Source organism: Cucurbita moschata, unplaced genomic scaffold (genome assembly GCF_002738365.1).
Source record: "Cucurbita moschata cultivar Rifu unplaced genomic scaffold, Cmos_1.0 Cmo_Scf00057, whole genome shotgun sequence".
NCBI lineage: Eukaryota > Viridiplantae > Streptophyta > Magnoliopsida > Cucurbitales > Cucurbitaceae > Cucurbita > Cucurbita moschata.
The window spans coordinates 1,024,940-1,048,838 of record NW_019268573.1 but is presented as its reverse complement, the minus strand read 5'-3'; the positions used below and the strand labels follow the sequence as shown (position 1 = coordinate 1,048,838).

Sequence of the window (23,899 nt, the reverse complement as noted above, 5' to 3'; positions counted from 1 at the left end):
CCTCGACCAGCAGCCAGCGAACACCTGAGAAAAATAAAGGAGAACAAGATGAGTATAAAAATTATACTCAGTAAGCCACCTACTTGTAGGCTTTCTTCGCATCTTAATTTAATAGAACTCCCACGGTTTCCTAATTCGGTTCTAGGACATCGGGTTCTAACCTTAGTCACTTGGGGCTTGCCCCTTGGGTTTCATCGGTTCATCGTCCTTTCATTAGTCACCTAGAGGTTCCTTATGCCAAGCTGATATGGTCGGTATCTCTCTATAAGGCGCTACCTCTACGTGGCTATCTAGGACTACATGGTATCTAGCCAAGGGTGTGCTGAATACCCCTACGCCCATATAGTCCTCCTATGGGGGGCGCGACCTAACCCGTTCCCATGCAGCTAATGGGCTGTACGACGTGGGGACACATTTCCCATGCGAAATGGCTAAGAGCAGTAAGGACTGATAAGGGACCCTTGGTCCTCCCACGAAGCTATAGATACCGTTCTCATGCTAGCAATCTATGAACACTCCTAGGTACTTTCTTGCCATGGTGAACCGCTAAGTTCCTAGGGGAAAATTAAGTGTGGCTGGAGCGACATATCGCTCCTAACAATAATTCTCTAAGCTTGTCATAGAAATGGGCACTAGAAAATAACGGGGTGTGCATGCAACCGTCTTCTAACATCCAAATATTCATGCAAACTTGGCACGCCGGCTCAACGGGGCGATGACCTCCATCCAGCACCCAAAACACGAAGTTCGCGCTCAATGGGGCGAATTCATCCATCGAGCACCCGGAACACGGAATACACAATTCCAACATAAATTAAACGCATGCATACGTACAACGGAAGCTTAAGACATACAAGCAACACTCAGATAATTCACCCAACACATCATAACAATCCATCTGATTAATCTCATTCATGGAGAGCTAATTTAAGGCAAAATCACTAACATGCATACATACAATCCAAGCGAACCCTACAAGTATTTTTTCCTAAATACCGGGTGGTGACTTACGTGGTTAACGCGTGCCCTTTTTGCTAGCGTTTCTTTGCCCGTGAGGTGTCCAAAGTACTGATTTCTTTAAATTAGGTCCGTATTCACGTAAGAACAGTATTAGAACTGGAACCGGGACAAAAATCGGGCAAACAGAAAGCAACCGGGCCAACATGGTCGTCCCACGCGCGCTCACGCGCCAGCAGCGCGCTGGTAGTGCGTGGTCACGCGCGCTGGAAGGCGCCAGTCGCGTGCTGCACGCGCGCCCGCCTCCGCGTAGTCAGGGGTCGGCCGGTCCGGTCGGCTCGGCTCGCGTCGCGGTTTGGCCCGGCTTGCAGGCGACACGTGTCGACGCCTCGCTGGAGCTGCGTTGCTCCAGCCGATGGTCAACGCGTGTCCGGTGCCTATCGCCGCCGTCCGCCGCTCGCCGGCCGACTCCTTTATTTTTTTTTATTTTTTATTTTTTTTTCTTCTTCTTCTTCTTCTTTCTTCTTTACCTTCTGAAAACCGAAACACAATCCTCTATTCCGATTTTCATATCTTTCGATCCGTAGATCAGATCGACATGATTTCTTTGGCAAAGTTTTAGATCGTGTTATGGGCTACGTCCTCGTATTTTTTTTTTTTAATTTTTGCTTAACTACCGGATGAGTTAAGAAGGTCGGAATTTTGCTCACCATTCTCGGACGACTCTCGGATCTCCGCCTTCGGGTTGAGGTCTCGGCCAAACTTCTTCACAAATCACGCCGCCTTCGGGTTGAGGTCTCGGCCAAACTTCTTCACAAATCACGCGTAGAGTTATTCCTAGATGAATATATCAAGATTTCAGATCTTGATTCACAAAGAAAAACCATAGATCTGAGAAAACGTTCAAGATCCTTACCTTGCGGGTTTTCCGACTTCTTGATGAAAAATGGGACTCCGGCCACCCACATTCTCTTTATGACAATGACTTCTTCACATTACCAAGCCCGGCAATTTTCTTAAGACAATGACTACTTTATGAAGACTACATCCAATTTTAAATCTATCAATGTGGGATTGTTGTAATCGGGAAATCTATCATATTTACAGATAAAATAGATAAATACATTCATTCATAACAAATGTTTAGCTCGATGTCCATAGTCCAAGCGACAAAAAATATATGTAAAAAAAAAAAAAAAGTGGATGTCAGGCTGACGACTAACAAGAGGTTTATATTGGGCCAAGGAGAATCGACCTGCTATCCTTCCACCGATAAGAGCAGAAGGTTACGCTGCTGTGTGAAACCAGCCTCACGCGGTTTCCTCCTTCACTCTAAGGGCCATGGACACTAGGCCTTCGCCCAAAGCCCATAGCCAAACTCCCTACTTGGAATGGACAGGCCGAAGAACAACTCCAACAACCCTAACCAATGGGTTGAGCCAACCTCCAACCACTTTGTTGCCCCCATATGGGTTACAAGCTTACATTACCAAGCTCGGCGATTTCCTTAAGACAATGACTACTTTATGAAGACAACATCCAATTTTAAATCTATCAATGTGGGATTGTTGTAATGGAGAAATCTATCATATTTACAGATAAAATAGATAAATACATTTATTCAGAACAAGTGTTTAGCTCGATGTCAAAAAAAGTGGATGTCAGGCTGACGACTACCAAGAGGTTTATATTGGGCCTAGGAGAATCGACCCGCTATCCTTCCACCGACAAGAGAAGAAGGTTACGCTGCTCTGTGAAACCAGCCTCACGCGATTTCCTTCACTCTAAGGGGCCATGGACACTAGGCCTTCGCCCAAAGCCCATAGCCAACCTCCCTACTTGGAATGGACAGGCTGAAGAACAACTCCAACAACCTTACCCAATGGGCTGAGCCAACCTCCAACCACTTTGTTGCCCCCATATGGGTTACAAGCTTACATTACCAAGCTCGGCGATTTCCTTAAGACAATGACTACTTTATGAAGACAACATCCAATTTTAAATCTATCAATGTGGGATTGTGGTAGGTGTGAAATCTATAATTCTCACCTCTCCCAACACTCTTAAGGTCTCAAATTTTAATATTTTTAAAGCAATTACAACATATTATGGGTATCATTTATGTAACTTTGAAGAGTTTTTTTGAAATATTTTTATATTGACATGTAAAATAGATTAATACATTGATTTAAAACAAATTGGTTAGACAATTATAGACATTCAAATATTCCTACAAAAATTGAGCCAAATTTTTTTTGAAAGTTTTAAAGTTACATTTATGAAATTCAAAAAAAGTAGTTGGCAAGCTCGATTTCCTTAGTCGTAGCCACCAAAAATATATGTAAAAAAAATTGGATGTCAGGCTGAGGACTATCCAGAGAGGTTTATATTGTGTCTAGGAAAATTGACCTGGTATCCTTCCACCGACAAGACTGGAAGGTTACGCTCCTTTGTGACCATTGAGAATTTCATTGGAACCACTCGAAAAGTAGTTCAATTTTATGAAAAACTAAAGAGGTTCGGTTTTAGGGTTGATGTGGTCGGTTCAGTTCAACTGGCCACGTCATCGCCTCTTCCTCCCACAAGGGAAGCACACGACTCATGGCGTTGCTCCTCCGTTTGAAAACGGAGTTCGCCAGCTCATTCCAGAGCATTTATCCCCTTGATTCCTTCATAAAACATAAAGATGAACTATCAAGGAAGAGTTTTGGATAGATATCTCACATGCTCGTGAACTACAGCGTAAGTTATAGACGTTCAAAGTCAGGGGAAACTCGTTTTGTTGCCGGAGTAAACCTAGGAGGTGTTGTTATTAGTTACGACGATGCAGACACTGGTAGGCCACACCCTCCTCACCAAAGATCCTCCTTACACCTTTCTTAAACTAAAGGCAGAATTCTTAGAGGTTGTTTGGGCATGGTTGAGGCGAATTTTGAGTTCTTCCCTTGGTCTACAACTTAACCTAGAACACAATTTTTCCGTTGGTCAGCTCAAACTAGGCCATCAAACATGTTCCATTTAATCCCCTCAAGCTATTGGAAACATTAATTTTGGATTTTAAGTGTCGTAAGTAAGAATTTGAATTCCGTCCCCAAAACTTACCGATATCGAATTTCTTCAATATCGAATTTCTTCGGTTACGCTTGTTCTTAAGATTGTCTCCCTTCGAGACCTTGTTCAAAAATGATCCTTAGTTGTGTAGAAATTAATTGGGATTGGATTTGTTCATCCAAAATGTCTATAGCTTCTGATTGGATTTCAAGCTTTCTGACTAGGACTTTACCGACGTTAATTTTGAATTCAAGTCGTTGGATATGCTGAGCTGTGAGTGTTTTAGATCCTCCCCAATTTTGGAGGAGATTGGAGGTTGAGAAATGAGTTCCATTTTTTTAAGAAAATCTTTCTTGATAAAATGTTACAATTCTTGTTCTTTGAAAACCTTTGAATTTTTATTCTTAGGTGTTACCATTCCGTACTTGTAACTTATTAATAATGTTTTATTTCTAATGCCCCTTTCATGTGAACTTCCAAACTTATATCTGATTAATAATGTTTTATTTTTTATGTCCATCCTCCCCAATTTTGGAGGAGATCGGAGGTTGAGAACCGAGTCCCATTTTTTTAAGAAAATGTTTCTCGATACAATGTTACAATTCTTGTTCTTTGAAAACCTTTGAATTCTTATTCTTGGGGGTTACCATTCCATACTTGTATCTGAGAAATAATGTTTTATTTCTTATGCCCTTTCATGTAGATCTTCTGCTCACAAATAGAAAATAAGGTCCCACCAAAATTTGAACTCTTATTGGACTGAAGGTCTTTTACCCATTAAGGGACATTTCAAGAATTGAACTCAAAGACCTCTGGCCCCAAAGCGAGAATCATACCGTTAGACCAAATGTTCATATTTTCACATTATTTTTTTTTATGTTTTATTGAATGTATAATCATTATTTTATCAATAAACAAAGAGAGTATTAATGAAATTCATGTGAAAGTATTGTTATCCTACCTTTAAAAATATCTAATAGGCCATTCCTTGTGTCTTTGTATCTAATATGGTTTTAACCCTTCAAAATAAATTAATTTGTATTAGTGCTACACACAATTAAAAAACTAGGTCCCACCAAGATTTGAACTTAGGTTATTAGATTCATAGTCCAATGTCCTAACCACTAGACCATGAGACCACAAATATTTACAAAATTTGTGTGTAATAGATCTCTGAATTTTAAAGACACCTAAGTAATGTGGAACTTTATACATGACCTTAAAACGGGGTTATCAGGTTACTAGTAAGTTTTCACGCCCATGGAATCACGTTAGATTGCACTTTAATGTTTCACTAAGTTAAAACTAATATGTTTTGATGCTACTCCATAATATAATGTATAAGCCTATTTTAATTTATAAACCATGTTCCAAGAATATATGTAGGATCAATTGAATACCATGGTAAATGAGTTGCTAGGATCATACCCAAAAGTGATCGTTATCTCCCATCACGCAATGTATGACGATGCCCCTATTCCTCTTTTATGTGGGATGCCCTACACTATGTATCATGAGAACAATGATAAGGAGGCCCTCCTATTTCCCTTGCTTAGATGAGATACACTGCATCAAAATTTACTAGCAGGATGATACGATCATGATTGCGCCACTCTTGTGTTCACAAGAAGAAAACAAAAGCTTACTCTAGGGAAAAGTTTTTAGGATCAGAAAGTGATAGTTAAGAATATAAGCTCTAAGTGTCAAGCCCCGGAAACTCAATAAGAGATAACATCCTAATAAGGTTTCCCTTAAAAGCCTACAAGTAGGCTACTTATTGACTTTTTATTCCTTCTATGTTTACATTTTTTTTTCAGGTAACTAGGAGTTGGTGGTTGATGGGATTGAACTTTAGAGTATGGGTGATCAGCTCAAATTTCTAAGGGTGGAAATCCCAACTTGATAGCTTCATTTTATTCATAAAAAAATCTCCATTTTACGTAGTACTTTCAACTCTTCAAATATTCACTAAATGATTGAGTGGCCATGATTGGTAAGTTACTCCCACTCCCATTTAAATCTCAAAAAAAAAAAAAAAAAAAAAGTTATGACCACTTTCACAAGTAACTTCCCAATCCTATGGGGGAATGCAACAAGTTATGGAATTATAATAATAAATTAAGTTTACAAATAGATTATCAATTAAGTGCTATATATAGCAACTCCATCCTCCACTTCAACCGAGTAAATATTCACTTTCAAAACTCGAAATGATCCTTACTCAATCAAAACAGCTTGTAACACATGAAATGGAGGTTGAATCGAGTCTATCCAATTTTATAAATGAAGAATGAATGTTTGTTGAATATTCTTGGCCTTGGATTGTATAATAAGTCTAGTTGAAACATTTGGAACATCATGATACTTATTAGAGGGCCATGAATAACCTTCGTCTTTAACTTGGTATATGTAACACCCCAAACTCACTGCTAGCAGATATGTCCTCTTTAGGCTTTCCCTTTCGGGCTTCCACTTAAGGGTTTTGAAACCCATTAGGAATACACACTCTTCTAAACAATGTTTTGTTTCCATCTCCAACAAATGTGGGATCTCACAATTCACCCTCCTTCAAGGCCCAGTGTCCTCACTAGCACTAGTTCCTCTCTTTAATTGATGTGGGATCTCACAATCAACCCCTTTTGGGGCCCAGTGTCCTCGTTTGCACTCGTTCCTCTCTCCAATCGATGTGGGATCTCACAATCTACCCCTCTTCGAGACCTAGCATCTTTGCTGGCACTCGTTCTTCTCTCCAATTGATATGGGATCTCACAATCCACCCCCTTCAAGACCAACGTCCTCGCTACTGCTGGTTTCTCTCTCCAATCAATGTGGGATGTCACAATCCACCCCTCTTTAGATCTCAACGTTCTCGTTGGCATACCGCTCAGCGTCTTGCTCTGATATCATTTGTAACAGTCCAATCCTCTTTTGGCTTTCCCTTTCGGGCTTCCCCTCAAGATTGTTAAAACACGTCTACTAAGGAGAAGTTTTCACACTCTTATAAATAATGTTTTGTTCCTCTCTCCAATTGGAGGGCTAATGATGAGGAAAGAAAAACACAAGGAAAAAAAAAAGGGAGAATGGAGTCCCATTGTGGCCACATATCTTTCATTAAATTTACTCATAACAATGAGAAGACTCAATATGAACATTTTGATCGTCCAAATTTACAAAAGAAAATTGAGAATGATGGAGAGGCAAGGATTTTGGGCTTTTGGTTCTTGTTTTCTTCAAATTTAAGATGATTTTTTTTTTTTAATAAGCTTTTGAATTTTTGGTAGGTTGTTGGTGGAAAATTTTCATATCATTAAATTGATCCCCCGAATAAATTTGTCCATTTATGAACTTTTAATACTCGGTATATTATTGTGTTTTCAAGTCACCTGTGAAATTTGGTAGCCATTGGATATGTCTAAGATGGTAANCAATCAAACTTTATTCTTCTTCAATGTAGCATGAATTGAAACATCTTTTGATTATTTTGATAACCGTTTCTCCACATCTTCATTGAAGCATATTGTATGATTGATGTCTCTTGGTTCATATCACAATGGATAAGAACAATTGGAAAACTCAGCATCACTCCCGCTAGTAAAATAAAGTTTTCAAGTTCTGTTTTGTTTTGAACGAGACGAGTAAGTAACCCTGCTGGTTGGTATAATCTCAGGACATTGTTTAATATCATCGTAACCTAAATGTTGGGAATAACATAAAGTTTAACCAATGAAATAATAAAATAAAAAAAATGAAAATATATAGAAGAGAGTCTTATTCACAATTTTTAGACGATTTAAACTATCAAAATCTGGTTTGTTGTTACCAAAGACTTGTAGGACCTCTTCCCTAGCTAGATCTTGCCATTTTGTGCATGAGCTCAATAAAACCATAGTCCAAACTAGTAGCATTGTTGTGGTTTCTTTGCCAACAAGGTAAAAGATTCTTTATTCTTCTATTATGTCTTTGATACTCATTGCATATAGTTGTTTTCATGCTCTCGAATTTCTTTCAAATTTGATTTTAAGGGGATGCTTAATAGATCAGTTTGCATAGCTTCATCTGCCATCATAGCCCTTTGCCTTTTGTTGATAACGTCGAAGAGCAACGTTTTTAATTCTTTGCTCATCTTTTTCATTCTATTGTTTGACTTCGTTGGTACAAACCTGCACAAACGTTATAATAAGATGTTATACGAAATTTCATAAATATTGTTCCTATGAGATCTCACATCGATTAGAGAGAGGAATGAGTGTCAGGAAGGATGTTGGGCCCGAAGGAGATAGATTGTGAGATCTCACATTGGTTGGAAAGGGGAACAAAGCATTTTTTATAAGGGTGTGGAAACCTCTTTCTAGCAGGCGCGTTTTAAAAACCTTGAGAGGAAGCCTAAAAGTGAAAGCCCAAAGAGGACAATATCTGTTAACGGTGGGCTTGGGCTGTTACAAATGATATCAGAGCTAGACACTAGGCGGTGTACCAGCGAGGACGTTGGCCCCAAAGGAGGGTTGATTTTGAGATCGCACATCGATTGGAAAGAGGAACGAGTGTCAGTGAGAACATTGGGCCCCGAAGGAGGGTTGATTGTGAGATCCCACATCAATTGGAAAGAGGAACAAGTGTCAATGAGGACGCTGGGCCCTAAAGGGGGTGGATTGTGAGATTCAACATCGATTGAAGAGAGAAACGAGTGCCACCGAGGACTCTAAGCCCCGAAAGTGGGTGGATCATGATATCTCACATTGGTTGGAGAGGGGAACGAAAGATTCTTCCTAAGAGTGTGAAAATCTCTCCATATAGCACAAGCCTTTTAAAACTTTGAGAAAAATCCCTAAAAAAAATACTCATATTCATGTCTAAATGGATTAGGTATTTAAGCAATAAATAAGAATATATAAATTGAATGTTGCAAGAGTTCACCTCCATCCTAGTATGTAAACGGTAGATATAGCTTTAACGACTAGATTCTCAGGTTGTTTAAGACGTATAAAGATCATTTTTCTTTGTTCATAGCTGCTTCCAAATGCTGTTCGAGAAATCACATCAGCTGCCAAGTTTTCTAAATGAGGCATCACATCCAATTCATAATATCATCTTCTGAGACCACTTCTTCCCACTCCCTAATCTTCTCAGTGCAACTCTACACATTGCAGGCACCATGTCGTGTATAGCAATTTAACATACATATGAACAATTAGACTCCTAAAAATATTGTTCCTCAAAGTTTTTAAACCAACCTAACTGTTAGTTATAAGAGCTCAAGCCAACCGATAGTAGATATTGTCTTCTTCAAAATTTTTATTTCAGAGTTTGTCCCAAAGTTTTTAAAACGCATTTGTTAGAGAGAAAGTTTCCACATCCTTGCTTCATTTTTCTCCCCAATTGATGTGGGATCTCACAAATAAATGCGTTTACAAGAGTGTGGAAACCTCTCCGTAGCACACACATTTTTAAAACCTTTAGGGGAATTCCGAAAGAGAAAGCCCAAAGAGGACAATATCTACTAGCGGTGGAATTGGGCTATTACAAATGGTTTCAGAGCTAGACACTAGTAGTGTGCCAGTGAGGAGAAAGGAACGAGTGTCAGCGAGGACGCTGGGCCCTATAGAAGAGTGGATTGTGAGATTCCACATCGGTTGGAAAGAGGAATGAAGTATTAAGAGTGTGAAACATCTCCCTAGTAGATACGTTTTAAAACTGTGAGGCTGACGGTGATATGTAACGGTCCAAAACGAACAATATCTACTAGCGGTGGGCTTGAGCTGTTATAAGTCGTATCGACACCAACAATTGTACAAAATTAAACTTATAAATACTAACTATGAGTTTATTTATTTTGATATCGAATTACAAGAAGAAAGCATACCTTCAAGTGTTTGAAATGAAAGGCTGGATTGATTGTCTTTCTATGTTTAACACATTTGGGTCCTTCATGACTAGCAAGTCCATCGAAAAGCAACCTTGTAAGAGGGTTGATAGTTGGCTTATGAATATCATGGGTCCATGATGTGCACTCTTTGGTATGGTTCAACCCACATGAACGAATTCTTTCCTGTATTTAGTATAAACAAACATATGAAAATATTTGCTAAAACTAGGGCACAACGTCCTCGCTTGCACTCGTTTCTTTCTCCAATGGATGTAGGACCCCACCAAATCCACCTTTCTTTGGGGCTCAACCTCCTTGCTGGCACATTGACCAATGTCTTTCTCTAATATCATTTGTAATGGTCCAAACCCAACGCTAATGAATATTATAATCTTTGGACTTTCTCTTTTGGGCTTTCCCTCACGTTTGTGAGGAAGAGATTTCCACACACTTATAAAGAGTATTTCGTTCTCCCACCTCTCGGATCTCTCACTAGTCATATATAGCTTGATTGCTTCTTTTTAAGAATAATTATTTTTCAAGTTTTTTTAAATATAATAAATTGAGAGGTAGGAAGGTTTTAAATAAATTTAAGGGAAGAAATACCTCTTAAGTTACTATTAAATATGCTTACGTCATATTTGCTTGCTTTTTCTAAAGAGATTTTTTTTAATCAATTATCTTGTCCTTTTACATTTATGATTAAATTATTTTTATTATCAATGCTAATTGACAATTAAAATTAAATTACGCACACTACATAATTATTTTTTGACATAATTTTAAACATCAATTAATGAGGCTATAAATAGAATCAATTCAAAATCCAGTTAGACCAGCTTGCGTGAACACCTTTGGTAGGGAATTCAATTACATATTAGATTTAGGTATTTTGTTTGGTGGTTGTAATCACGTTATCAATTGATCTAGAAAGAAGATAAGGATAAAAGTCGGTGTGGCCTATTTTTATTGTGAGCTTCTCTGATATCGTTAGAGAAATTTTCTAACGATTCTAAATTTTGTTTATAACCTCAGGTCGTTACTATATACGTATCATGATCATTTAATGTGAAAATATTTCATTCAAACTTTATAATAAAAACATAACCTTGTTCTTACCTGTCATTTCTAAATCCCTTAAATAAAATAATGGGCGTTGAAATAAACAAGAAATAACATAAAGTAAAAATGCCTTGTAGTTTGAAAATGCAACTAACCTATACTAACCTATAATTTAATAATTCAAATTATGAAACTACTCTAAGCATGGGTCATGGTCTCCTAGGTGCGATGCCACCGTCAACCGAGAGGAGCTTTATCTTTATTTGAAAATGAGAGTAGCACATGGCTAGAAGATTTTAAGAAATACTCAATAAGTGACCTGCGGTCGGAGTTAAATGCAAGCACATATAATTTCATGAATGAGACCTATCATAACAGTGTATTTTCCTATGGCGGCTAACCTAAATGGGCAATTTGAATGTGTACTTTCCCTACACATAGTCCACACGTGCAAGTATGGACCCACCAGTCAGTTTGCATACCTCCTGGGCCCCTTTCTGGTCGGGCGAGCATTCTCTGGTAGCTATTGATAGCGGACACCCGTTAGGAATAACAACCGTCACAACTGCATTATGATAAACATAAAGATCATTCCCCTGTCTTGTAGCATACGCGTTCGTACTATCGTAAAGGCCTCGATGCAGGAGCACACAATAATGCATGAGGTTCCAACATTTTTCCATTTTCGTTACCATATAATACAATTCTGTTAGCGTTTCCTTCGTATCATATCATTTTTCATATTGTTTATCATACCTTTCATGCATATGTCAGTTGTATTTCATGTAACTCGTTGTTTTACATATCCATCATATCATATCATTCATACACATATGTCATATCATAACGTTTTCATGCTTTCAGATATAACAATCCACATCATGCACATATCGTATCATATCATGTATCATAACAGTCACATAGCATATCTCGAGCATGTCTTCAACATATCATATCATAAACATATCAATTCATCAAAACAACATAACATTCACATATCATAATATATACATATCATTTCATAACAGTTTGCATATACAAGCATATAACACGTGTAGAGCCATGAACACATGCCATCATACAACACAAAATTATAACCGAATGATGGTAGGGTCACTTGCTTGGTTGGCCTTAGCTGATGTTTTCCCTGATTGGAGTACATTCGCTCCCGTTCCTCAAAATTACTCCAATTATCGTCGGTCATCGTTTTCTACAAAAATATTCATCTCGTTTCGTTAGTAATCTAAGAATTCTTAACTCAATCGAATTTAAATCAAGAAATTTACCCATACTAGCCTAAATTTCCTTAAACAAGCTCAAATTCAACTTTGAGATGGTCGGAACTATGGAAATTAGCTATTTTTCCCTTTACTGAATCGAAGGAGCGAATTTTGAGCTGTATAGTTGAGCCGAGCCATTTAAGCCGACTTAGCTGAGGAAGTGTTGTACTTCAGGTGTGCCACGTGGTGCAATCAAAGTTTGACGCGGTTGTTGGTGACTTCAGGTCGAGGCGCGAGTCGTTACGCATATGCAGGTTGCAGATTGCAGCGCAGTACTGGCTGCTGCAGGTATGGGCTAATGCGTGGGCCGTAGCAGGTTGCGCCTCGGGTACTCGAGTATCAATCGGGCTGCAAGCGCACGGTTGGGGCTGAGGTGGTGCAAGTGATTGGTTTGGGTCTAGGTAGAATAGTGTCAGTAGTGGGCTGCAGTTGGGTAACAAATTTAGGTTAGACCCAAAGTCCATGGACTTCGTCTTCTCTACTCGTTTCCCTCGAGTTTTTCAATTACTTTTCTCTCTCCGACGTTCGTTTCTTGCCGTTTTCCCTTTGGTTGTTCGTCACTAACCCTTCTTCTTTGCTTCCAACAGAGTGTTTCTAGTTATATGCACCTATTATGTGAAGATCTATAAGATTCTAAAATCTGAAACTCAAACCCTCTTTTCCGACGACGAATCACATTGTGAAGGCGTGAGAGCTTACCTCCTATATACGTGCAGTCGTCGGTGATCCCTTTCACAGTGTGAGTTGGTTGTTTCGACACTAGATCTATGAGATTATCGTTGTTGGAGTATTCTCGAAAATCACTCACTCTCCCTCTCTCGTTTTCTCTCTGTGTTTTTCCTTTCTATTTTGCAGGTGTGTTCTGTGACGGTGACTGAGAGGGGTGCAAGAATTTCAGCGCCTTGCCAAAATTTTTAAGCATTTTTTGGCGACCTAGTGTTTTTTTTTATATGTGGTCGACATTTCTTTAGTTTGTTGATTTCATCATGTTAGGCGAATAATATCTTGGACTAATTTTTTTTATTACGTTGATTTTTATTATTATTATTATTAAGAATTAAGGTTATAATAATAATAATTAAATAATTATGTAGGAAATTTTGGGCGGAGTCGTTGGAACCGCTAGAACCCCAACGAACCACCCACTCTCCATTTGATTCTCAGGCCGCCTCCTTTCGGTTGCAACAACATAGAACTTCTTCCCCATTTGACTTCTCCCCAGTCGAGGTAATTGGAACCAAAGTGCGACTAGATTGCACCTGGATTTCCATTTGAAAATGAGACCAGTGAAAAAAATAAACAAGGAAAACCAATTTCTAACCGTCGAGTAGAGAAAAAAAAAACTCATAAGTACATAGACGCACAACCCACAAGCTCTTTACGCTTCAAGTCTAGGCTAACCAAGTAAGTTAGTTTTACTATTGGTTTGGTTAGATGACTTGTTTGCTGTATGAATGACTCGTGTGCTGTGACCCCCTACATGTGTCATGTTTTGGTATTATTTGACGTGTGCTATGTTATGTCTATGCTACGATATATGTTATGTCATGATACAAGTTATTATATGTTAGAAGTTATACTATGATATGATTATGTATGTTATTGAACTATGTTGTGTTATCAATATCATGCTATTATAAACTTTGTTAATATCTTCGCTCTATGCCTATGAGACATAAGAAAGTCATGTATGTTAATCATGAAATATGATGACAAGTATTATGTATGTATGTCTTATAGGAATGCTATATCAAGAAAAGAATGGAGTATGACTTGCATCATAAGTACATGTCATCCATTACGATATCATATACACTGTGATATTATACGCACTCCTTTTGCTCAGTGACTTCACACACGCACACACGCACGCGCGCGGGCATACACACACACATTATGTTCTTTGAGGTAGAATTCTTCACAGATTTTGTAAAGGAACTCGACAGAAGTTTGGACCAAAAAATAGAACCCCGAGAGTTCGTCCAAGAATGGTAAGAGGAAGCAATGAACCTACTTTGAACACGCATAACTCCGTCTTTGTTTGGTGTTTAAATTTAAGAAAAATATCATGATGTAGCCGAAACTACGATCTACAACTTTGCTAAAGAAACCAAGTTGATTTGAGTTCAAAATAAAAAAAATACAAAAATTTAAAACTCAAAGAAAAAAACCTAATCGGATCTATGTTATGTCTGTTAGAAGGAGAGATGAAGTTTTGGCGTGCCACATGTCAATCAGCGAGAGGAATGATGCGTGCTATCAGAAGGAAGACACCCGTCGGGTGCCGAGTAGAACAATGCAACAAGCGTGGCGTGGAGCGACATGTCTCCACCCAGACGAGGACACGCCACCTTCTACAATACCGATCCGACCCACGTATTTTGACCCAAACTAACCTGCCACCCACTAACCAACCCGATTCAACCCTTTGTCCAAAGAAAATTGAACTGACTAGCCCACTATTAGACAAGAAACCTTGACCTGTGACCCGCGCTTGCAGAATCCTCTCACGCATGGTACTCGCACGTGGCTGTCACGAGAAGAATATGTGACGACGTTTGGTAACGCGTGGCCTGCGAGTGTATGATGATTTTTGGTCTGTTCGATTTCCTTTTCTAGCTTTTTATCCTAATTATGATGCTAATTATGTGAAATAAGTCGTAATCGAGGAAAATTACTTCTTTTGGACACCCTCCTAGTGATAAAAAGAAATATCTCAACATATCTACTTCTCTACATATGGCCCACACATGCAAGCATGGGCCCACCAGGTAGGCTCACACACCCCTTGGACCTGACTCGTCGTGATAGCACTCGCAAACAAGTTTTGCCAGATACTATAGAGGGAAAGGGTAGGCATGATCTCATGACAAACATAAATGCCGTAAATCCTAGTCATAATGTATACGTCTGTACTCATCATAATGGGAATGTATTACAGTGCACATGACACACAAATATGCATGAGGTTCTCATAGCTTTTAATCATGAAATATTATACGAGGCAAGACAAACCTCCATTTATTTATAACATATTAAGTTTGTAAATTATGCTTACATAATTCCTCTACAATATGTAACACATAACATAGTTGTCACGAAACTTAAGCATTATAGAACATCGTTTTCTTAACAACTTTGACATGATAACATCATAGCATAGCTTCTATGCATAGCACAACTTATTGTGGCTCACACAACATGTTGAAGCATACCACATCATAGCATGACATAACATAGCACAATATGGAATAACATAGCATAACATGACATAACACAACATAATATGAGATTATAAAAAATATCGTAACATATCATTCATACATATGACACGTGCAATGGCAATGGGGGATGCATCGTCATACATAATACAATTCATCCAACGAAGTCGATCGTGGAGCTACTTACTTGGTTGGCCTAAGTCAAAGTAACTTGGTACCAGCCTAAATCTGCTCCTTAACATCCAATTCAACCTCAGATCCATCTTCTTCATGATATCAATTAAAACAAAATCATTGCAAAGATCAGTCACCTTGTATTCTAATTATTGAAGATAAAGAAATATCTCAACATATCTACTTTAATCTCTTTTAATTTTCCCAAATCAAGTCTCTTGCTACATATTTAAGATTCTTAAAATTAAAAATCATGTGGAGCTGGTTTGGTATAATTTTCGTTGAATATTTTAAGGTAAGACATCTTATACAGATGACGATAGCGTCGGTAAGAAGACCATGGAACTAGTGTTAGGATAGCTGTCTTTATGTCTTTTTGTAGCCATTAGGTTAGAATACAACATTAAATTATTTTTCCTTTTTGCTTCAAATGCTACATTATTTACTTTTCCACTTTACAACTAACCCTCTACAAGATTTCTCTGATCTCATGACTTCCCTGATGTGTTTTTAGAGAATGTACTGAGGATACCTCCGTAGGACAGTAGATCTCTACATAGAGCTTGAATTGGGTACAAATTCATATCACTTGGTCGACCCGTCACCCTGGACCAATAACCCACCTGCCTACCCAACTTGACCTAGCTTTTAGGTCGCACGCATACTTTACTCCGACTCATTACCAACCCGACCCGATCGTGACTCACACACGTCCACCTCCCCTGACTCTTAAAGAAAATAAGTGTTCAATAGAATGTTCAAAGACAAGATCGTAAAGTGGATAGATAGGCTCCAGGAGGTTGGAATAGGGGTTTCATAACTGAGTAAATATCCTTTTGAACTTCCAAGCTTTTGTGTACCTCCATTTTGACTTACAATAGAGAATGAGAAAAACAGTAAACAAAAAGGGTAAAAAGAAACACAGTCGAGCAAATAATAATAATCTTAACAACACTAAACAAATGCAAAGAAAATTGTGAAACAAAAAATATCAAATGAAGTTATATCACAATTAATGGTAACTATCATAGGCTCAAGGTATATAGCTCTCGTTGTTCATAAACTTGGGTAGCTAGCTTAGCCTACGTAATGGTTAACTGGTGTCCAAAATTGAGGTGCTATATCATAGAACTCTCTCTTTGTCATGAGGATGCATGGTGTATGCTCGCTTGTAGTCATCCATGGGATGTTAGTTGATGAACTTTTCCCATATGATCACAAGTCACTGAAGGTTGGGGGAGCAACCCCTGTGTGTGCCAACTCCATTGAGTACCCTCATGATCCATGCCTTCCCATAGGACGGATCCACCGTGCACACGCCACCTTATATTCATCAGGGCATCTCATTGATTCAAAGGTCGTTTCCATGTTTGCGATCCACATCTGAGCCGCTGTGGGATCTTCCTTTGAACCGACAAATGGACGGGGGTTATACTATCTGAAATTCTTTAACCAACTTGCACCCCTGCCCGGATGCAGGTTTTTGGCCGGTTGTATAGCTACCACATCCATTGGCTGCGTGGCCATTACTGCAACTTGTTGCGTAGCTAACAACGTGGCTTGTTGTGTGGCCAGCATGGTTTGCATTGTCGTTTGGAGGGATTCCAACATTAACCTTGATGCGGGGTCTAACCCGGCCTATGGTGCAACTTGAGGGGACGGTGCGTATTCAGGAGGGGGTACAACTTGTGGGGGAGGTGCGTTTTCAGGAGGTGGTACAGTTTGTGGGGGAGGTGCGTTTTCAGGCGGTGGTACAAACGCATATGGTCCGGTAGTCGACCCTTCTCGGGAAGAGCTTCTATCGTCTTCTCCTCTTCCCCCTCTCCTAATGGGAGGCCGTCCTCTCCCACTCCTACCTCTTATACGTCCTCTGTGCGGCATGGTTCTAGAAACCAAGAAAAGGATTCCAGCTAAGTTTATGATTTACTTATAACATTCCTGCATCCTACCTTATAATTCCTATAGAAGAAAACATAAATATCATAACGTAAAGACATGCATTACATCAGATCACATCACAACACATTTTTATACAGTATCATGTCATGCATCATTTAAAGCCAACCACATTATATATATCACAAAGATCATACATCCCTCAAACTACATAAGGTATACCTGGCAACGATAGGGAATCGGTAATTAGACCGTGGAACATGCCAAGCCTACTCTGTAGGCTAGTCTACAAGATCTATAACCTATAGCTCTGATACCAACTATAACGGCCCTAATTTTTACCTATTTAATCTAAGGTCATTACTATACCTCGGAATGCGGAATTACATTAAATGAGCCCTGAATATAAATGTGACTTAACACTCGCCTTTTATTACCTCGTGAAAGGGAAAAACAAATACAGGGGAAAGAAAGGAAAAGAACAATATTGAAATAATTGTCTCAATCTACCTTAAGGTTTATTATGCAATTACAATTCAACCTATACTAATCCATATGAATGAAGTAAACAGAATTCAACCTAAACTAACCTATACTAGGAAATGGAAAGCAACTACCCTATGCACGTGCCACGGTCCCGGAGTGTACGATGCCGCCGACGATCTCACATGGGTGCCTTGCATTTATCTGAAAAGTAAAGTAGCACGAGGCTTGAGTATTTCTAGAATACTCAGTAAGTGACCCCCTATCAGGGTTATGCAACATTTACATGCAATGAAATGATGGGACCTATCTTTTGTTTCGTTTCGTTTTCCCTACGGTGCTGTCCTAACGGGTAAACTTTGGACGTGTACCATATACTCTATACACAGCCCATATGTGTGAGTATGGGCTCGCCAGCTAGTTCGCACATCGCTAGGCCACTTTCCTTATCCGGTGGCATGCTTTGGGAGCCCCTTATGCCGGAACCCGTTAGAACTAGTAACCGTCATGGCAGCGCTATGCAAAGCATAACAATCGTTGTTCTTTAATTGGATATACGCGTTCGTACCCTCGTGATGGGATGGGGGTATCCCCCAGATGCATGAACACACAATATGCATGAGATCCCCACTAGTCCTACATTTATCATTAGTGAACATAACCCCCCTGTCACGTTTGATGCTTACATGTCATTCTCATTTTCATTTCTTTACATATCATGCATATTCCTAACGGGGTTATGTTTCAATGCAGTTTACCGTATTTCATGTCATACAATTCATGGTGTTTACATTCAGATATTCCATACAGTCATGTCATAATCATTAGAACAACATATCGTCAAATGCATTACATATCACATCAAACTAAGTAGCATACATAGCATACATTCACGTTCACATGATTACGTACTTAAGCACAACAAACTAGCATACAATTTTAATGACACGTGCGAATCCACGGGCACGTGCCAACAAACAGCAATTAAAGCGTAACCTACAACGGGTGAGCCACTTACTTGGTAGGCCTTAGCCGAAGTACTCCCTAGAATATAAACGTAAGCTCTTAGCTCCTCGTGAACGTTCTACGCTTCTGTTGGTGGTAGGTTTCTATTGGTTCATTCATCACCTTTGTTACCATTTCACAAACATAATTAATTTCTAACTTGAATTTGTGAAATACGACCTTAAAATGATCTATTTTACCTTAAACAGGGCCGGAACTATGTCCTGGAGGGTCGGAACAGTGACAAACGGGCTGGAAACAGGTTTCCCGAGCCGAATAAGCCGCCAGAGCCGAGAAGCCACCATCGAGCCTATTAAGCCGCCGAAGTTGAGGGGAGCCATGCTGTAGATGTGCCACGTGGCACAACCAGAGGGCGACGCGTGTGTAGCAGTCACGAGTCAAGGCATAGGTTATCGAATCGCTCGCGGGTTTCTGGTCGTTCGCGAGTGACAGACAGGCCCGGGCTGAAGGAAAAGTGCAGGTGGGCTTGGCTGGGCATGTCGGCATTGGACTGGGCTTGCGGGTCTCGGGTCGAGGCTGTCGGGTTGGGCTGTAACTGGGCTTACGCGTTTTGGGCTGAAGCGACTGGGCTGCGGGAATCGTCGGGTACTGGACTGACCTAAGGTGATTGGGTTCGGTTTGGGTCGCGGGATCCGGCCCTCAGGTCGAACTTCGTCTTCTTCACTCGGTTGCCTGCGTGTTTTTCTTGCGACTTTTTTCTCTCCTCGTTAACGTCGTTTCGACGTTCTTTTTTCCTCTTTTTTCCTCCGTTTTCGAGTCTCTTCCTCCCCCTAACTCCGTTTTTGGTATTGGTTTGGTTTGTAAAGGCCTCACACTCCCGGATCTGGAAAGTTCGGAAATCCGATGCTCCGTCTCCCTTGCCAACGGTGATCAACGTATAGAACTCGTCTAAATCTACCTCTGATGTGTGTAAAAGGTTCTGGGATTACTTTTATTGCGTAAAATGGAGGTTTTGACGTCGATTTCGTAGGGTTTGGCTTCGCTGGAGTTTCGTCGAATTTTCTCTGTCCTCTTTGTTTTTCTTTATTTTTTGTTCTTTGCAGGTTGTTTTGGGGTTGCTGAAGGTCGGGGTCGGGTTCCCTGGCATCCCAGCCTTCGGCTGCCCTTTGTTGGTCGTGTGCGAACGAAAACTCCAGCGTTCGCTGGAGTTTTCGGTTCTGCCGATGTTTTTTTGTTTTTTTAAGTGTGTTTAGGGGATGAGACTTGATGAGCCCAATGAGGCTAAAACCCTTACAATGTCAAACTAGGTGTGTTTAGGGTATAAGACATGATGAGCCCAATAAAGCTAGAACTGAACCATGACTCCATATATTTTTCCCGCTCATGGAGAATGATGAGCACATGAGAATCTTAATTAAGAGGAGATGCCATGAGAGCCTATAAATCCTAATTAAGAGTAGATGCAATGAGAGCCTATAAATAAGTTATTTACTAGGTATTTTTTATACTCACTTTTGCTACACTTTATTTGTTAGGTGAATCATAGGCCACAAATAGTAAGACCACTTACATGGTTGGCCTACGCCAAAACTACACCCTTTAATGCTAGTTTAACGTTGCTCTCTAAAATTTAATTCTACCTAGAAGTCCAATATTATAAATTAGAACTCTAATATGAGAATTGACTCACATAGTTTTGCATAAAATAATTTAAACTTATGCCCTAATAATTTAAACTAGCTACACCTAATTATGCATAAATATTTTAAACTTGACTCCAAAAATACTAACCTTAAATGCTTCTAAATAATTGAAACTAGAAGCAAAGGTTCGATCATATCAGATCTAAGCCGTATCAGCCAAAATGCTAATTTGGGGGAGCTCCCTTCTATAGTGGAGGTCAACCTACCACTTCTCAACTTTAGCAATATCGGACAAAGTTTCCATCTTTTTGTTCTTTTGGTTATTACAATAATAATGTCATTTAATCAATAGGTAGAAAATAAAGAACATGAATTTAAATAAAATAAATAAAAAATAAAATAAAACATTTTTCTATTCTAACCTAAGCGCCACAAAAACAAAATAAATGTATCTACCCTAGCTTCAGTCTCATGGTCGTCACTACAAGGTAGTCATCTGTACATGAATGTCTTACCTTTATGTAGTCATCCCTTGAATATTTTTGAATCCCTTGAATATTTTTGAATCCCTTGAATATTTTTGTTCAAAAAGAGACTAAAAAAAAATATAACATATTAACAAATTTATTAAAAGAAAAGAAAAAAGGCATACACATGACATTTCGACAAACAAATTTAATTCATGGAATGAAATTTAATTTGTATACTTTAATTTCATTCAATATGTATAAGTGACTCAAATTGCTTATTCTTAACAAACTTGACTTGGTTGATTTTGTACGTTGGGTATGCTAGCTTGTTTTGTGCGCTTCAAATGTCACCTACTTATTTGAATGTCTTTGAATATTACACTCAATGTTATTAACTATCCTTATTTGATTAGAAGGTCATGCAAACAAGTGGCATTATTCAGAATTTTTCATTATTTTTAATTTTCAATTCTAATTTAGGACACTTGTCAATTTAACTTTAATAATTTATAATTTTATTATTAATGTGATAAATATTTGAAATTTGTGACAAGTCAACAGCATTCAACCTAACAAATTAAAGAAAGAAAGAAAAAAAGCACAAGTAATATCTTGTCGTTGATAATACAATATAATATAAATGTATAATAGAAATATATACATTTATAAATTTATAATAGGTTAGTTTTGTACATTAACGATCAACCATTGTCTCTTCTGGCTCTGATAGTCTACGCAAATCCAAGGGCACATGATTTTTGTAAGGATTCGAATTTTTGTTTTATTTATTTTAGATTTTATACTAAGATTTTATTTTTGCTGCCAAAACGAAAAGATATTATGCTACATTTATTGTCGCCATATGATTTCTAGCAAGAAAATTACTGCCTTAATGGAAAAGTCATAAAGACCTTCTATATTCTCATACACAACTCTCCTCCTTCCTTGGAAACAACTTTTGCTCTCCAAATGTTTACGGTTTTTGAGGGTGTCTGAGAGTACGGAAAAATCGAGAGGGTTAGCCAGGAAAAACGTGTGAGGTGGTTCGCTGGATTTTCTTCGGTGAGTGGCTGGAGGGAGAAGCAACCGAGGCTATCGGTGTTGAATATCGTTGCGCGTCGGTCGGAATAGGCGGGGGGTGTCGCCGCATCGTCGGAATCGGGGTTGTGACGTCGCCGTTGGCGGCGCAGCGACGATTAGGGTTTTCGTGAGATTTCGGGTAAGGAAGACGAAGGAAAACAGGTCGGGTTCACGTTCGGCCTCTGGACCAGCCCACGGGACGAACGCGGGCTCTATGCGTTTCGGCCCAACGCGGATGCACGCTGCAGCCTTGGTCTCGGCTCCGCACGCGTGCTCTCGGCTCGGCTCCGTCAAATCCCGCAGCTCAGCTCGGCGGCTTAATAGGTCGGCTCGGCAGCTCAGCTTGGTGAATCGGTATCACTATAATATATCGATTCCTAGGTTTTTGGCCCTTCCGAAGCCGTTTCTGCCCTTATTTTTACCATCCGAGGTCAGTATGGCTCCTAAACGTTAAAGACAGATTTGGTCGAGGGTTTATTTTGATAAATAGCATGAGGTTTAGCTAGGGTACCTTATGAAAGGTTCTAAATTTTTATGTGGTTATCATAGGACATATTTAACCACTGGGATCAGCTCGTCGTGAGTGACTTCAACGAAGACCATCGAGGTAAGTGACCTTACTGTTGGAGTTAGCTTTCTACGTGTTGTATGATGGTGCGTGCCCTGTGGCCCCTGCATGCACCATATTTTATGTGATATGATTATGTGATGTATAGATTTTGTCGACCGTAGATTGTGTATGTTATGTGAAGTATGAACTTGTGTTGACTGTTGACTGTTTATGTTATGTCATGAATGAGATGTTAGTATTATATGCCATGAATATGTTGATTGATGTCATAGATACACGTAGAATTATTGAGTCATGTCATGAGATGTTTATGCAACTGGAATGTTTATGTAATATGCCATGTAAAGTCATGTGAGATGCCATGTGATGTAAGAAACGTAAATGCGATGTTAGCACTGCTTATGTAATGCCATGTTAGATATGTTAAGGGACCTCATGCATATATGTATGTCACGTGAATCGGGATTCTTCCCCTTTATGATACGAAAGAATAAAATACGATATTTATGTTCGCCATGATATCATGCGGGCCCTTTTCTATTCTGTGGTGTCCGGCTACGTGTAACACGTTGTGCCCGACCAAGTCAGGCCCAGGGGGTACGTATAAGAGCCCGCCTGGTGGGTTCATGTACACGTACATGGGCCATGTGTGAAGGAGTACCACACATCCAACCCTACCCGGAATAGAAAAGCGCCCAAGGCTATGAAAAGTTTATGAAAAGTCAGGTCCCGCTCATATATTGCATGTGTTTGCATTCCTAACCCCAACAGTGGGGTGACTTACTGAGTATTTCATAAAATACTCAAGCCACGTGCTACCTACATTTTTCAGGTAAAGGCACGGCACCAATGTACGGTTGACGGTGGAGCTGAGGCCACCATGGAAGTTGGAGACGTGATATTTTTAGGAGTTTACTTTCATTAGATTGTTTTAAGTTATAGGATTGAGTATCGTTTTATTTGGATTTATTTTGAATTCAGTATTGAAGGTTCATTTTCGGAGTTTAGGTTTTGTTTTGGATTCATGAATTTTTATGAAAGACTATTTCAAGGTTATTCATGATGAGCTTCCGCTTAATGAGATAAGTATGCATGGGTGACGTCACTAATTAGGTTAAAGAAAATTAGGGGCGTTACAATTTTCCTTCCAATTATGTCATTGTGACATATGGTGCAATCAGC

General features: G+C 39.3%; 1 non-coding gene and 1 pseudogene across 1 annotated transcript; both read right to left on the bottom strand.

Moving 5' to 3' along the window:
• LOC111436620 overlaps positions 1 to 19,333 on the bottom strand; it is a 71,682-nt pseudogene extending 52,349 nt beyond the window's left edge.
• Positions 5,076 to 5,147, bottom strand: TRNAH-AUG. Its single transcript has one exon. It is a non-coding gene; the product is annotated as a tRNA-His (tRNA).
• Positions 19,334 to 23,899: the final 4,566 nt, after the last annotated feature.